Source organism: Pinus tabuliformis, chromosome 8, assembly GCF_031772625.1.
Source record: "Pinus tabuliformis cultivar Carrire ecotype Pingquan chromosome 8, CPIR1, whole genome shotgun sequence".
Taxonomy (NCBI): Eukaryota; Viridiplantae; Streptophyta; class Pinopsida; order Pinales; family Pinaceae; genus Pinus; species Pinus tabuliformis.
The window spans coordinates 2,035,176,126-2,035,192,683 of record NC_142294.1 but is presented as its reverse complement, the minus strand read 5'-3'; the positions used below and the strand labels follow the sequence as shown (position 1 = coordinate 2,035,192,683).

The 16,558-nt window shown below is 38.2% G+C and overlaps 1 protein-coding gene across 1 annotated transcript in view; it reads left to right on the top strand.

The window, feature by feature from the left end:
- Positions 1-16,558, top strand: part of LOC149244611 (uncharacterized) — a 254,284-nt gene that overhangs the window by 698 nt on the left and 237,028 nt on the right. The gene's annotated exons all lie outside the window — the stretch shown is intronic.

The following is a 16,558-nucleotide window of genomic DNA, read 5'->3' as shown; positions in this document are numbered from 1 at the left end:
ACGTTCTGCGCATCTGACAAGCACGCATCGTAATCAACGGTTAAGTCGGGGGCGTGCCCGTCAGATGCCTCGAAGGAACAATCGGGTTAAGTCAGGGGCGGGTACCTCTAGCAGCAGCGGCCTTGATCTTAACGATTCTGCGATGGTCTCAAATAGCAGCAGTGAAGGCTTGACGACATCTTATTTTTTCCGCTTTCTGGAACGGATGGGAACCAGCATAAAAAATCCGAGCAAGATTGTGTTGAAGAATATCACATTTCTACAATCGCTCCCCATTGGGTTTGGGGAACTCAAAAGCCTCAAACATTTAGATCTAACCGGCTGCAATAAGCTAACACAACTGCCCTCTTCCTTCTCTGAATTAATGCATCTCCAATATCTAGTTTTGCGAGACTGCTTCAATCTCTCAATCCCCATGGATTTTTTGGGAAATATGTCATCACTTGAGTATGTAGATTTCAAAGGTTGTAGCGAGTTGAAATATTTGCCGGCCGGAATCGAAAATCAAGAATCTTTAAGATACTTGAATATACTATCTACTCAGTTAAAATTGCCCATGAATTTGAAACTATCGGAAAAGTTACAAATACTTAGAATAGGGGATGTGCGAGAGACGATATTTCATTCAAAGGGGACAAAGCTATGTCATTCTCTGGACGATTTTGAGGACAGAGTTACGACAGTCTCTGGGTGATTTGAGACGATTAAAAGAGTTGAAAGAGTTAGTTTTTATAGGTTTCAGAGATCAAGAGCTTGAGCTTATTTTATGGAAGGAAATTGCAGGACCGAATATGGAAGTTTTGGTTATAAGGAATTGTCCAATCCAAATATTTAGTTTTAAAAAGGGGACAATGCAGGTTGGCACAGTTTTAAGAGATTTCACTTTGAGTGGCACGGAGATAACCAAGATACATATTCCTGGACATGTTTTACCCAGCCATGAAACTCATGATCTTTCAGGAAATCGGAAGCTAAAGAAGGTTCAAAACTTGCCATCGACATTGGTAAGATTAGACCTGCGAGGATGCTCGCTATTGAAGACAATAACAAACCTTTCAAATCTGGTAGACCTCAAAGTCCTCAAGGCAAATCGATGCTCTGTGTTGGAAACCTTGAATGTTGAAGGTCTGACATCGTTGGAAGAGATTCAAGCGGAGGCGTGTTGGGAGCTGAAGAGCATACAGGGACTGAGTCAACGGGATCAGTTGAAATGTCTCCGCCTTTCAACAGGGACTCGTGATATCTGGAATGATATTTGCAATTTTTTGGTTAGTATTACACAACGTTTAATTCATGGTTAGGCAATTTCTGCTTATCAGTGGATGTGTAATCTTATTTTTCTTCTTTATTTACTGTCGTGGCCAGTTTAACGAGACTACATTATAGTTGTGCTAAACCGATTTGGGAAATGTGTGCAGGCATCGACTTCTCATGAAAATCTATCAACGGCCTTCTTGAGTGGAACAGTAGGGAAGTTATCGGCTTTCACTCGTCTGTATTACACAGCGTATTCATTCGTGGTTAGTATTACACAGCGTATTCATTCATGGTTAGTCGTGTTCTGTTATCGGTGGATGTGTAATCTTATTGTAGTGGCCAGTTTAACGAGACTACGTTATAGTTGTGCTAAACGGATTTGGGAAATGTGTGCAGGCATCGACTTATGAAAGTCTATCAACTTTTCCTCCTCTGTACCCAAAAGTTTATGAGGTATTTAATTTTCCTGAGAGCAGAGTTAATCTTTCAAGCAATAAATCGATACATTGAATTGTATAATTTATCAATTGAAATGAACTTCTGAAATTTGTGCAGGCCAGGCGAGGAATATATTCCATTGCGGGGAAATTTAACCTCAGAGTGGTTGATGTTGACCTTGCTGGATATTCATCTGAGTTTCATACGAAGATGGAAGACTTCCAGTCGTACGGTGCTATGTTGATGTGCTTTCTCACCGTTCACTCTCCTTCGCACTGGTACGGGCATAATTTGTTTGATGTAAGATTTGAAGCGAGTGATGATGGTGTGTCAGTTGATGAATTCAAAATGGTAGTTGAATACCCCCATTCCGGCGGCGGTAGTGAACCAGAACTATACTTTCACATATTAATGTGGACGGAAGAGTGTAATCTGTTCAGTGCTGACAAAGGGTATAACAACATCTGTGTAGCTCGTCGCTCACAGAGGGACGATGTGGCATGGGGTTGGATTATGATGGTCGATAAGGACACAAAGGTTTCACAAGTTTGCAAAGAAATCATAATGGCATTGTCATAAAATAGGGATCACAGGTGATAAGTATGGTTGAATGGAATGTTTTCAAAACGATTGACGGGTTCTGAATGGAAACTCAATGAGAAGGATCTGTAATATATTTTAATGGTTTTATTTTGTGCTTTTTTAAATTAACTTTTTATATGAAGTAGGTTTGTTTTTTGTTTTCACCTCAATTAATTGTAATTGTATTGTATTGTCCTCTGTCGCGTGTTTTTCTTTTGTTTTTTGTAAAACTGTATTTTAGGGGTGTTTTTGTTTTGTTTTTTAAAGATGGTTATTATATTGAATTTGGTTAAGGGTTAGTTTTTTGTTTTTTTTTTTTGGATTTAAGGAAATAGGTTAATGGTTCAAGATTGAGAGGATTTTTTTTAATAGATTATTAAAAAGTAATTTTATGTGGAAATTATTAATTTGTAATTTTAGATGATTTGTTTTCTTTGAATAACAATAATGAGTTAGTTTGCATTTGCAAATAATATCAAGTCATAGATATCCATTACTGATTTCACAATTAAAATATGGCAATTTAAAAAAAATAGCTCTATTTAATTTTTTTAAAACAAATTATATTATTTTTTTATTCAAATATTACATTTTTTAAACCTAAAACAATTATAAACTAATTTAATTACTTATAAATTATTATTATTTTTTAAACCTTACACAATTATATTGATTTCTTTATATATTTTTATTTATTTATTTATAAATATGAAAGAATTACATTATGTATGGTTCATAAAAATGTTTTATTTAATTATAATTATAAATAAATTTATTGAGCTGAATATTGTGGGCTGGAATGTTTTCAAAAAAATTTAATTTTGACTTTTAAATAAAATAATATTTCAAATTTTATAAATTAAAAGTTTAATATGGTTTTTTTTCATATTTTTTAATATTTTTATTAATAATTTTGTAAGCGCGAGGTTTTCTAATCATAGATAAAATAAAATAATTATAATCATAGTCATATTTAGTTGTATGTTTTGCAAATATGTGTAATTATTTATTTGTATATACAATATTCATAAATTAACTTAGATAACAATCACCACAAAACCTTAAATGTTATCGAGCCATCCAACTAGGAAGTGTTAAAAATGCAATGTTTTGTATTGAATAGAATGAAAACCATTGGTCAGCGCTATGAGAGAGAGCATGAACCAAGAGACTCTGCAGAACGCTCTACATTGTTCATGTACATCACACATTATATAATAATCATAGATTTAGGGAAGTTAAAACCATAACCTAACAAATAGAAACTAATTCCTATCCTGAGGTCTCGTGAACCAAGTCACTATTCTAAGATATTCTCCATTATCTCTAACACTCCCCCTTAATGAAGAAGGGATTCACAAATATGCCTAACATCTCCCTACACATTTCAAACTTGATTTTTCCAAGAGGCTTAGTGAAAATGTCTGCAACATTATCACATGTATTACAATATACCAAATGGATTTCTTTTGATTGCACTTTCTCCTGACAAAGTGGAATTGTGTATCAATGTGTTTAATGTTTTTGTGAAACACCGGAGTATTAGCAAGTTGGATTGAACTCTGATTGTCGCATCTGATTGTTGTTGCATCTTTCTGTTCTTCCCCAACATCCTAGAGAAGTCTACGCAACCAAACTACCTCACATGTTGCTGCACACATAGCTTGATACTTTGCTTCCGCTGAAGACAAGGAAACTATGTTATGTTTCTCACTATTTCGTGTAATCACCCCGGATCCAATGCTGAATGCATATCCTGTTATGGATCTGTGATCATCTACATTTACAGCCCAGTCTGAATTTGTAAATCCTGTCAATCTAACATCAGAGGAATTAGTATAAATAATACCATAATCTACAGTACCTTGTAGATACCTCAAAACACTTTTCACTGCATTCCAATGACTTTCAAGTGGCTTGGAGATGTATTGACTTAGCACACTGACTGCATAAGCCAAATTTGATCTCGTAGTGGTGAGGTAGATTAGGCTCCTAATCATCTGTCTGTAAAGCGTCACATTTGCCTCTTTAGAGCCATTCTCACTCCGCAGTTTGATGTTTTGTTGTAGTGGTACTGCTGCAGGCTTACACTGATCCATCCCAAATCTTTCTAGTAGTCCTTTGACATACTTTCCCTCGGACAAAAATGTTTTTCCTGAATCTCTCCAGATCTCAAGACCCAAACAATATCTTAATTCACCAAGGTGTTTCATTTCGAACACTTGCGACATCTGTTGCTTGATTTCTTTGATTAGATAAGTAGCATCACCTATAATAATCAAATCATCTACATACAAAGAAATCAACACTATGCACCCTTGTTCATCTTTCATGGTATAAAGATTAGGGTCGTTTTTACTTCTGTTGTAGCCAAATTGCAGAAAAAGTGAATCAATATTTTCATATCAAGACCTGGGTGGTTGCTTTAGTCCATAAAGAGCTTTCTTTAATCTACAGACTAAATGTTCTTTCCCTTTCTGGACAAACCCTTCAGGTTGCTCTAAATAAGCCTCCTCTTTCAATTCTCCATTTAAAAATGCAAACTTTACATCTAGTTGGTGAATCATCCAATGTTTCTTAGTAGCTAAAGCAATCAACATTCTGATGGTACTAAGTTTAGCTACAAGGGCAAAGGTTTCTTCATAGTCAATGCCTTCTTTTTGTGAATGCCCCTTTGCTACCAATCTAACTTTTAATTTATCTATGGTTCCATCTGCATTAATCTTGGGTTTATACAACCATTTACAACCTATGGTTTGTTTCCCTATAGGAAGTTCAATCGGTTCCCAAGTGTTGTTCCTGATTATAGATTCATATCCCTGTTCCATAGCCGTTTTCCATTCACTACATCAAGAGTCATGCCTTATATTTTATTAAATCACACATAATTTACAATATATACACATTTCCTCCCCACATAGTGGTGAAAGTCCCAAAAGAAACGAGTCCTAAAGAGCCTAGGCCCTCCGACCTCAAAACCTGCTTGCCTATCACATTTGAGTACTGAAAAAACTAAGCGACGGGGGTAGCAGGGCACAAGAACCCTCCCCACAAATACCCGTGCCAGCAAACCTTGAGCCTGCCACAAAAACACTACCGGCCAAGATCCTACTTAAACCTGACGGTGGAGATTCTTATCGCTCCAAAAAGAAGCCTGATGTTTAATCCTCTAGTCCCACCAAACCGCTCGCACCATCCAGACCATTGATCGGGCTTGCAAAGATTGGACGACAGCACTGATGATCGCTCGCCTGAAATAACCGAAGGTTATAGTGCGATGAGAGTGGTTTTCATACCCCGCCCTCCTCCACGTGTTAAAAGAAGAATGTTGTCGCTGCCCCGAATTCGAAACCGCCTTCAACTTGAACGCAGTGCGATCACACCAAAACCACCCGAAAAGTGGTTTTAACCCCCAACTCTGGAAAAAAAGTGAAATGAAGTCGCCCAAACAGGGCCATCGGATATTCTTCTCATCCTTTCCCATAACTGTGAGAACCAAACTCCCGCCTCCAGGTATTTTCGTTGTTGTGATAACCATAGTTGCTGAGGCCGCCCTTGGCAAGCTAACTGCCATAGATCTGTCTGACCAAAAATGTGAGTCTTGCATCAGTTTTCTCATTGCGTGTTGGTTTCCTTAGTTTTGTTCTGATACACTCTCTTATTCTCTTCCGCTTGGTTATGGCAGAGTTCTTTTAGTCCGATCTGTGGCATTGCAAGCCAACCCCACGAAATTTTTCTATCCTTGCAGGTGACACCTTGATTGGCAAGAATGTCTGCCAATTTGTTGGCCTTTCTATGCACATGGATGAATCTGAGTGTGCGTAGTCCCTGAAGATGATCCTGAATTCTATGGAGCACCTTAATTAACCTCTAGTGTTTTGTAACTTTTTCTGGCCCTGTTCCATGGCTAATTTTCTTGGCTGCGTTGATGACTAACTCTGAGTCAGCTTCTGTTATCACATTTTGATAGTTTTCCTATTTTAGAAGTTCTAAGCATTGCTCCAACGCCATAAGTTCTGCCATGTTGTTGGTGGCTTTTCCTAAATGACAATGGAAAAGGGAGATGATGCTTCCATTTTCATCCCGAAGAACTCCTCCAAAGCCCGCTATTCCCGGGTTATTTTTTGATGCTCCATCGATGTTATATTTCAAAAAGCCTTTCGGGGGGGGGTCCAGAATTCTTTAACCTCTTCCTTCATGCTTATTGTCCTGTCCAGACCTTGTGGGATGAGCCCCTGCATATCTAACTGCTTGAGTATTTCCAACTCTGTTTTTGAGGGAGGATTTTTGGGGAGATCCCTAACTGTTGTGCTTACTATCTCTTTTAACTGTTTCAATATCTGCTCCAACAGGGTAAGAGAGGAGTTCTTCTCTTACTTGAAAATTCTTTTGTTTCTTTCTTTCCACATGTTCCATATTATGAAACTTGGCAAGAGAGCCCAAGCAGAGTTAAGAACTTCATTATCCGAAACACTATTCCTCCAATTGTTTAGGGTGTTAGTTATACTATCTTTGTCTCTATCAGACTGCTTAAAGAGGGTGGCAAAAAAATCCCATAAACCTGAGGTGAGAATGCAACTGTTGAGAAGATGTTCCATTGTCTCCTCTTGTGCTTCACAGAGCTGGCATTTGGAGGGTCCCAGCATACCCCTCTTTCTAATATTGTCCCAGGTTAGAATTTTCCTATGTTGAACCAACCACATAAATAGTTTGATCTTTGTCCAACTTTTTCTCCTCCATAGCTTCTGCCAAATTCTGACTGGAGCTTGGGATTCTAGCCCCAGAAGAATACCTTTTGCTTCCTTAATATTAAAGTTTCCCTCATTGTTGTTACCCCATCTTAGTTGATCCTGCCCTTCAATGACAAGAATCATCCACTTATCCAACATCCGCTTTAGGTTCTCTACTCCCCTGTTAAGGGTATTATCCTCTCTGCCATCTATTTTCTTCCATGTTCTCCATTTTCCTGTATTGCTAGCATGATCCCAAATGTACTTAACTTTTACTAACCCTTGGTTGTCTGTCTCTTGCTTGAGGCCCATAAATTCCTTTTTCAAGAGTGTCGGTTCTTGTTGCCATTTATCCTCCCAGAATAGTGCAAGATCTCCTTCTCTGATTTCCCAGAAACTGTTTTTTTGAACCATCCCTCTGTTCTCCCAGGCCTTGTTCCATATGGGAGAGCGATTTATATTTCCAGTCATTCTTATTAGCTCAGAAAAATGCCAGGAGCTGGCATAATTTTCCTTCCAGGTGCTTGCCCATTGAGCCTTTGAATCCCTAACCCACCGCCACCAAAGCTTGGCCCCAAGAACCTTATTGAGAATCTCTGGATCATCCAATCCTAGGCCTCCTTGGTTCTTGGGTTTGCAGATCTTTTCCCATGACACTAAAGCCCATTTTTTCCTGGTTTCCTCCTTGCTCCAAAGAAAATCTCTTTGTATATTTCTAAATTGCTGTAAGACTCCTTTTGGAACTGGGAGAGCTGATAGCATAAAGATTGGGATAGCTTGGAGCACTGCCTTTGTTAGGACCAGTCTACTAGCCAGATTTAAAGACCCGATTGTCCATTTTCTGACCTTATCTTGCATCTTGATGATTACTTATTCCCAAATGCTCTTATGCAAAGGTTTGGCTATTAGAGGAACTCCCAATTACTTAGAGGGGAGGGATTCTCTTTGAAAGCCAATAATTCTAGAGACATTCCTCTGAATGGCAATGTGGGTGTTAAAGAAAAAAAAATTGATTTGGAAAGATTGACCTACATACCTGTTGCCATGGCAAAGTCATTCAAATTTTTTTTGTAAGCAAGCGCTTCCTTGAATGTGGGGATTCCCTGTAACATGGTATCATCTACAAACTGTTGATGGGTCAAAACTTGACCATTCTCCAATAGTTGGAGTCCTTGAATTTTGCCCGTTACCTTAGCATGCTTAATAGACCACCCGAGTCCTTCCATCATGAGGATGAAAAGAAAAGGAGAGAGCGGATCACCCTATCTGAGTCCTCTAGAGGGAAGAAAAATTTCAAAGGGTGAGCCATTAACTAAAATTGAGAAGCTAGAGGAAGTCACCAAGGCCATGACCCATCTGATCCAATTATGATCAAAACCAAATGCACTGAGCACTTTCTTGATGTATTTCCAGTTTACTTTATCATAAGCTTTGGCTATGTCTAATTGCATTATCATACCCGCTTTCCTTTTACTAGTTAGCGAGTGAACCACTTCGTGAGCTTGAATGATGTTGTCTAGAATTTGTCTGCCTTCCACATACCCAAATTGTTCCCCCGAGATAAGCAAAGGCAACAAAGGTTTGAGTCTGTTAGCCACTGCCTTGGAAATTATCTTGTAGACTACATTGCATAAGGCTATGGGTCTATACCTCTCTGGAGTTTGTGCATTATCCTGTTTTGGAATTAGGGCGATGAAAGAGGTGTTGTGAGCTTTCAAAATAGTTCTGCTTAGCATGGAATCTTCCACAACCCTTACAATATCCTCTTTGACAATATTCCAACAAACTTTGAATAAATCCACATCGAATCCATCTGAACCTGGAGCTTTGCCATTTTGCATTTCCTTGAGTACCTCACTGACCTCCTTTTTAGATACTGGTCTATTTAAATTACATTTATCCTCTTTGGATACCAACTTAGGGATATGTTTAGTGAAGTCCTTGATGAAAGGTTCCCTTAATAAGATGTTTTCCTGAGCAATAATTTTGAAGCGTCTGACTAACACAGCTTCTATATCCTCATGGGATTGGTGAATCTGTCCTTCCTCGTCCTTGATCATAGATATTCTATTGTGAATCGTGTTAGAAATGGTGGAATAGTGGAAAAATTTAGTGTTGCGCTCTCCTTCCTTTAACCATTGAACTCTTGATTTTTGTTTCCAAAAAATTTCTTCTTGTTTGCACAACTTTTCACATTCTAGATTATGTTTCTCTACCTAATCATTTTTTATTTTATCAAATCGATCCTTGATCAAAGGTTGGTTGAGCTCCAGAATTTTGTTTTCAACCGCTTTATTTCCTGCAAAAATATTTCCAAATTCATTCTTGTTCCAATCTTTTAGTTTCATTTTAATACGCTTTAATCTTTTTTGAAGTAGGAACATTGTTGATCCCTGAATCTATAAATCTTCTGCCCACCATTTTTCAATGTTACTATTAAAATTTGGGTGTGAAAGCCAGATATTTTCAAATCTAAAAGGTCGGTTTCTTGGTGTACCTATGCCTTTGATCTCCATTTGAACTGGCCAGTGATCTGAGCCTCCAAAAGGTAGAATTTTTGCCATTATTTCCTTGTCTAAAAGCATGAGATCTTCAGAGATCATGAATCTATCTAACTTGGAGGCTACTTGGGAGTCCCTCCTCTTTTATTATTCCATGTGTAGAAGCCATTGTTTGTCTCAATGTCAACAAGATTCATGCTTTCTGAAAAGATTTGGAAGGTTGAGGAATATTTATTTAAAGCTCTTGTACCTCCTTTTTTCTCCGAGAGCGATCTAATCATATTGAAGTCTCCTCCTATGACCGAAGGTAACCCTACATTCCTGGCCCAGAGATCCACCAAGGAGTCTATAAACCAGATTTTGTCATCTAGCCTTTGGGGGCCATAAACATTTGTGACTAGATAAGTATCCTTGTCGCCTACAGGCTATATGACCACTGATAAATAGTTCCTTGATGCCTCCGCATAAATTATTCCAATCTTTTGGGGATTCTAGAGAGTGAGGATACCCCCTGCTGTGTTTTCAGCCTTAACTTCTAGAAACTCAAATCTACTGAGCCATTTACTATGGATTTGTATTAACTTTTGAATGCAACATTTCGTTTGAATGCTGCATTCTGTTATTTAGCATTCTCTGTTTTCTCTTGCTGCCGAGACCTCTGATATTCCAAGTTGTGAACTTCATAATTAACAATTGGTGAAGGAGTAACTAGTTAGATCTTTCATCTTACCTGAGTCTACCATGATCTTGCCACATTCCATCAGGAGCTCATTCTGCTTTTTCCTGCCTCTTTTCTTTCTGTGATTTCTCGGTGCTAACCCTGGAGTCATTTTCACTGCTTTCCCTCCTTCAATGCTCTGTCTTTCAGTGTTGTTTGCTTCCTCCAAACCCTTGGTCTGAGTTTTCCATAATAATAACTGTTGTATTCTATTGATCTCTTCTTGTGGTAGTGATTCTATCCTGCCCTTAGTTCCTTGATTCAAGAACCCTTCCAGATCCAGGTTTTCTCTGTCAAGAATCTCCTGTAGCTCATTGTCTTTCGTTTCCATCTCACTCTGGTTCATTTCCTAATCCATTTCTAGTTCTGAATCACTCATCAGGTTTCCTTTCTGTTTTTCATTTTCCTGTGTGTATTCAATATTCTCTTCCTTATCCCTCTTCTCATAACCTTCCTTCATTACTTGATCTTCTGCTGCTATCACTTCATTCTCTTCAAGAACTTGGAACTGATTTTGATTAACCTTTTGCCCTCCCGCTTGGTTTTTCTTTGGCCCTTTTTTGCCACTTTTTCCTTTATGAACTACTTCGTGAAAAATGTCTCTGTCTTTTGCTGTGTTAGTATTTCCTTTGATTTCTGCTTTAGTGAGAGGGCAGTCTCTTAGAAGGTGCCCGTGTTCATGGCATCTACGTCATCTAAATGGAATATGCTCGTAGTTTACTGTCTGCACCCATTCCTCATCCAAAACTTCCAAGATAACTTCATCTGGAAGAGCTCCAGATAGATCCATCTCCACACAGATCCTTGCAAAGGAGGTATACTTTCCCCTTCTTGTGGCTTCAGCAGCTTTGACAAACCTTCCTAATTTATTTCCTGTGGCAGCTAGCGATTCTGTTTGCCAATAATCCAGAGGTAGAGAATTGAGTCTTACCCAAACCGGGACTTAAGTAAAAGTTTCCCTCTCCGAAACGAAATTCATCCTCCATGGCCTCTTATAGAGTCCTGCTGCTACATAGAAGTAGGGCCCACCTTCAAACACTCTGTCTTTATCCTCAATGTTGGTAAACACTACCGTGAAGAAACCCTTGGACCCTAGATGAAGATCAATGCTTCCTTTAGGCTTCTAGTACTATATGATCCAGGTTTGTAACGCTTTTTCAGTTGGCCAGAGCCCCATGAATTTGCATATGATTGCATAAGTCTGCATGTGCTCCCTATGCGCCTGCAACTATGGATTATTTAAAACTACTCTAGGAGTGATTTCAACCTTCCGTTTGCACAGTCCCTTCTATTTTATGTCTTTTGTTCCCTGCTTTTTTGTCGTTTTCCTCCTTGTTTGTTGTTCTTTCCTTCTCCTTCGAAATGTAACCTTTTGTTTCCTTTTCCCCGTTTCTCCTGCGTTCTTCAACATTACCTCTGCATCTCTCCGGAGGTTTCTTGTACTTGTTGGCCACCACCTCCTTGTAGGAGGGAGAGGGTCTCCCTCCTCTGCACCCATCCATGGGGAAAATCCCTCAAAAACCCTCAAACCCTAGTCGCTCCCTCGTCGCTCTTGCTCCCTTCCGAGTTCCCAGCACTAAACCATAAACCTTAAACCACAAACCCTAAACTATCACATTCATTTGCTTCCTTATAACTAGAAGGTTCAACAATATTCATCATACAAGATATAAAAGAATTTTCACTATATCTTGCAGACGATTGAGCTTTCCTACCTGATCTCCTAAGTGGTGGGGTAGCTTCAAACCTTGTCTGATCATCATTTTCTTTTTCTTCCCGTTGCCGCTGCTGCTATTGTATCTTCTGCTGTTGTTGTTGTTGTTCATCTTCTGGCTTTGTTTGCTGTTGATCCTGATTGTTTCCTATTCCTTCACTTTCTTTTTCCACTAAATACGAAATATCCCATTCCTCATTGTGCTTATTAGATTCTTCATGATCCTGTCCATGGAATATGACATCTCTACTAACAAAAATCTTGTGAGTAGAGGGATTAAATAATCTATAAGCTTTATATTGTGAACAATACCCTATAAAGGTACATCTAATGGCTTTTGAATCTAGTTTTCTTCTGTCTTCCTTTGGAATATGGGCAAATGATTTAGACCCAAATACTCTTAAATGTTTTACTGCGAGCTTAAATCCATATAGTGCTTCATAAGGAGTTCTAAGCTCAAAACTCTTTGTAGGACTCCTATTTTTCAAATAAACTGCAGTATTCAACGCTTCAGCCCAAAAACCATTCGATAGATTCTTACCTTTCAACATGCTTCTAGCGCATTCCACCAATGTTTTATTCTTTCCTTTTGTTACTCCATTCTGCTGAGGAGTATGGGGTACTGTGAATTGTTGTAATATTCCATTGTCTTTACAATACTTGATAAGCTCATCCTTCTTGTATTCTCCCCCTTGATCGGAGCGAAGAATTTTTATCTGCTTCCCTGTTTGCTTTTCAATCATGTTTATGAACTACTTAAAGTATTCAAATGTGTGAATCTTCTTTCTCAAGAAATATACCCAAGAAAACTTTGTGGAGGCATCAATAAACAGTAAAAAATACAGTGCACCTCCTAATGACTTTGTTTGCATGGGTCCACAAAGATCTGTGTGCACTAATTCAAGTATATCTCTTTGTTTCTTCTCTACTCGAACAAGGATTCTTCTCTATGGATTTTTCCTAATGTACAAGAATCACAATCATTATGCACTTGTTTTAACATAGGAAGATCTCTTACCATTTCCTTTTTCTGAAGTAACAACAAATCATTGTAGTTTATATGACCAAATCTCTAATGACATAACTCTTATGTAGTCAAATCCGCTACTGTTAAAGCTCGAACTGGTGTTGGTCTTACATCCAATTTGTACAGACCTCCTGTTCGAATTCTTGTAGCAATAGTCTCTATGCCATCTAGCAGATCTTTAATATAGCAGTGAGATTTAAAAAATTCAGCTTTAAGATCTTGATCTATAATCATGGATACAAAAATCAAGTTCTTTGTTATACCGGGCACATACAGAACATTATAGATTTGTCTTACATTACCATTAGGTAAAATGACAGAAATTTTCCCATATCCTTTGATTTGATGACTTATATCATCACCTAGGTAGATTTGTGCTTCGTCATTGATTTATTTAAAATCTTCAATGCATTACTTGTTCCCTGTCATTTGTGTTGATGCTCCCGAATCTACATACCAGATGTCTGCGTCAACATTCTCATCACGGTCTGCCATGAACAATCTGAAATTTCACTCATGATTATCATTCGCGAGATGACCTGCATGTCGTTTCTTCCTCTGCTGTTCTTCATGATATTTCTTCTTCCTACACTCCCTAGCTATATGACCAAGTTTTCCGCAATAAAAACATTTAATTACAGAGTTGTTTCTATTCGGATTCATACCTTGGGTCAGATTTGGTCTTTTCTGTGAGCTTCCTCTATTTTGTTGTTGCAGATTTCTTTTTCCTTTCTAGAAGTTCTTTTTTGCCGTCAATGAAAGATCAGCACTTTGGGGCTTCAGAGTCGATCTTCTTTCTTCTTCTTGCATCAATATTCCTGTCAGTTCTTCAAACTTCGGGATTTTCTCTCTCACATTTATCCCAGTGATGAACATTTGGTAGTCATCGGTCACACCATTCATGGTAATTGTTACAAGATTTGTATCTTCAACTGTATGACCAATGTCTACCAATTTGTTCTTCAGATCTTTGATCCTTGCTATGAAGGCAATAACTGTTTCATTCTCCTCCATCTTCAGGGATAAGATCTTGCTCTTCGAAAACAAAAGACGATCTGTATTCCTGATCTCATACAGATCCTTCAAAATTCTGAAAATTTCGCTTGCTGATTTACATTCTCTGATATGTGGTATGATGCAGTCTTTCACTGACATCTTCAGTAGCATCCTTGCTTTACCCTCACGCTTTTCCCAATCTGGGACTGATGCTGATCCAGCTGCTGGCTTCTGCTCATCCCCATTTGAAATCATCCAAGCACTTTGCACTTCTAGCAGAGTCTGCATCTTGAATTTCCAATTCGCATAATTGGAGCCATTGAACTTGTTATGCTCATTCAAGCATGCTTCAAACATTTGATTATTCATCTTGGCGATTTAAAAAAGTTTGACATGTAAAAAAAAATTGTTAGATTTACCCCACATCTGTGTCAAAGACAGAGATCGCTAATCTCCAATGTTGTTTGATCTCGCAGCACACTCGCAGATCACCGTGGCTTCCTTCACAACCTCCAGACAACGTTTTGTTGTCAGCCTCTACCAGGACACAACCTTCTCTCGGCCTCCACGCAACCCCTCACTTGTTTGCTCAGTCGGCGTGAGTTAGCAGCACGGACTCGCGAAGGTCTTCGCCCATGTGCACTTGATATGTGCGACGATCGACAAAATGAAAACGCGCGGAAGGTTCACAGTGGGATCATCGCGTTTGTGCGCTTAAAACCTGTGAAAATTTCGGTTCAGTCACGCCCTCCAATCAGCATACAGGTTCCTCAGCTCTAATGCTCTGATACCATGTTAAAAATGCAATGATCTATATTAAATAGAATGAAGCCCACTGGTCAGCTCTACGAAAGAGAGTCTGAACCAGGAGAGTCTGGCTCTGCAAAACGCTATACATTGTTCATGTACATCACGCATTATATAGTAATCACAGATTTAGGGAAGTTAGAACCATAACCTAAAAAATTCTAAGATATTCTAAGATATTCTCCACTATCTCTAACAGGAAGAGCATTTATGGCTTCCTTGTATTAAAGTGCATGGGCTTTGGAATGTTTGAGAAGCTCCATCTTGATGAGTTTGTCTTTCTCTTAAGTAAGAAGTTTTATGAGGGCATCTTCTAAGTTTTTCCCATTGATAGTTTAGTAGTATGGAAAGAGACACAAAAATAGAACACTTGACCAAGTTTTGAGAGTATGGAGAGGATTAGTTGTTCCTATTTCCTATCAATCCCACATGCTTGGACTCCAAGAAGCAAAGCCTTGAACTTGGTGAAGAATTATTTTATGGTATTAAAACAAGAGAGAAGCGGGAGAGAGAAAATAGATTGAGAGAGCAAAGAGGTCAACTTGAGTTCATGGTATTACATCTAATTGCATGAGCACACGGAAAGAATCAATGTGCATTAAGGTTGGGGTTCTTTAGTGCATGCATACAAAGAAAAAACAACTCCCCTTTAGTTTCTATTAAATGGCCCAAAGATAGAGTTAACTAGTCAAAAATAAAGTTGGAACCCATAATAGAGTTGACTAAGAAGCTATCCTCAATTCTCCCATGAATTCGTTGTCCCCAAGCATGCATGTAATAGACCTTGGGGTATGCTCGAATGTGGACAATTGCAAGTGATAAAGTGGGAGGAAAAGAAGGTAACTTCCAGAGTATGGTTTACATTCACCTCGTTGCAATTAAGTCCATGCGGGGTCATGTTGTTTTTCTTGCACAGGAAACTGGATCTCACTCGATCTTACTACCCACGTGAAATCAAGGGAAAACAACAATCAATCGTGTCATTTAAAAGACGAGCCTCATGTGTCATCCACCCTGTTACGTAGTAATTGGTGATATATAGCATGTTTAATTTAAAATTAATTAAAATTTATTGTAATCAGCATGTTTAATTTAAAATTAATTAAAATTTCAGATCTATTTTCATGACTTTTCAATCCCATTGCACTCATGGGCATCACTCAATTCTAAACCGTAGCTAACAGTTAAATCCGAAATCCTGATTAAACATTATACAATTTTTTAAATTTGCCTTTAAGAAAAAGTCCATGAACAGTCTTCGATGGAATCACTTATGACTAAGATTACATCGTCTTGCGTGCCACCGTTGTGGTTAAATTATATTTTAAAGGAAGCAATGATCGCTGTCACATGGGGCGGTGCATCGTACTCCGTCTATTGGCGGACAGCATAGTACGACCCCACCCTTAAATTACGGCGTCACATATATTTTTTCTCCAATTATTTTGACGAAAATTCCTTTTATATCGCCTTGTACTCATCGGCATGATTTTACATCGGCATAGAAATGATTTTTTTTTTCTAAAACGTATCCAACAGTTAAACCCAAATTTCGCAATACACATTATAAAATTTGTATATTCGTATGTTTTTTTAAATCGTATGAAGTCTGATGTGGAATGACAAATTACCTCACTATTGAGTAACGAAGTTAGATTTAACCAATATTTTTTAACAACCTTATCTTGTACCATTAAGTGATTTTCTAAATACATTATAAAATCTTCCAAATTTTATAATCTCTAAAAATTTCTTCTACTTCACAACTCCTTTTACCATTCACTCTTC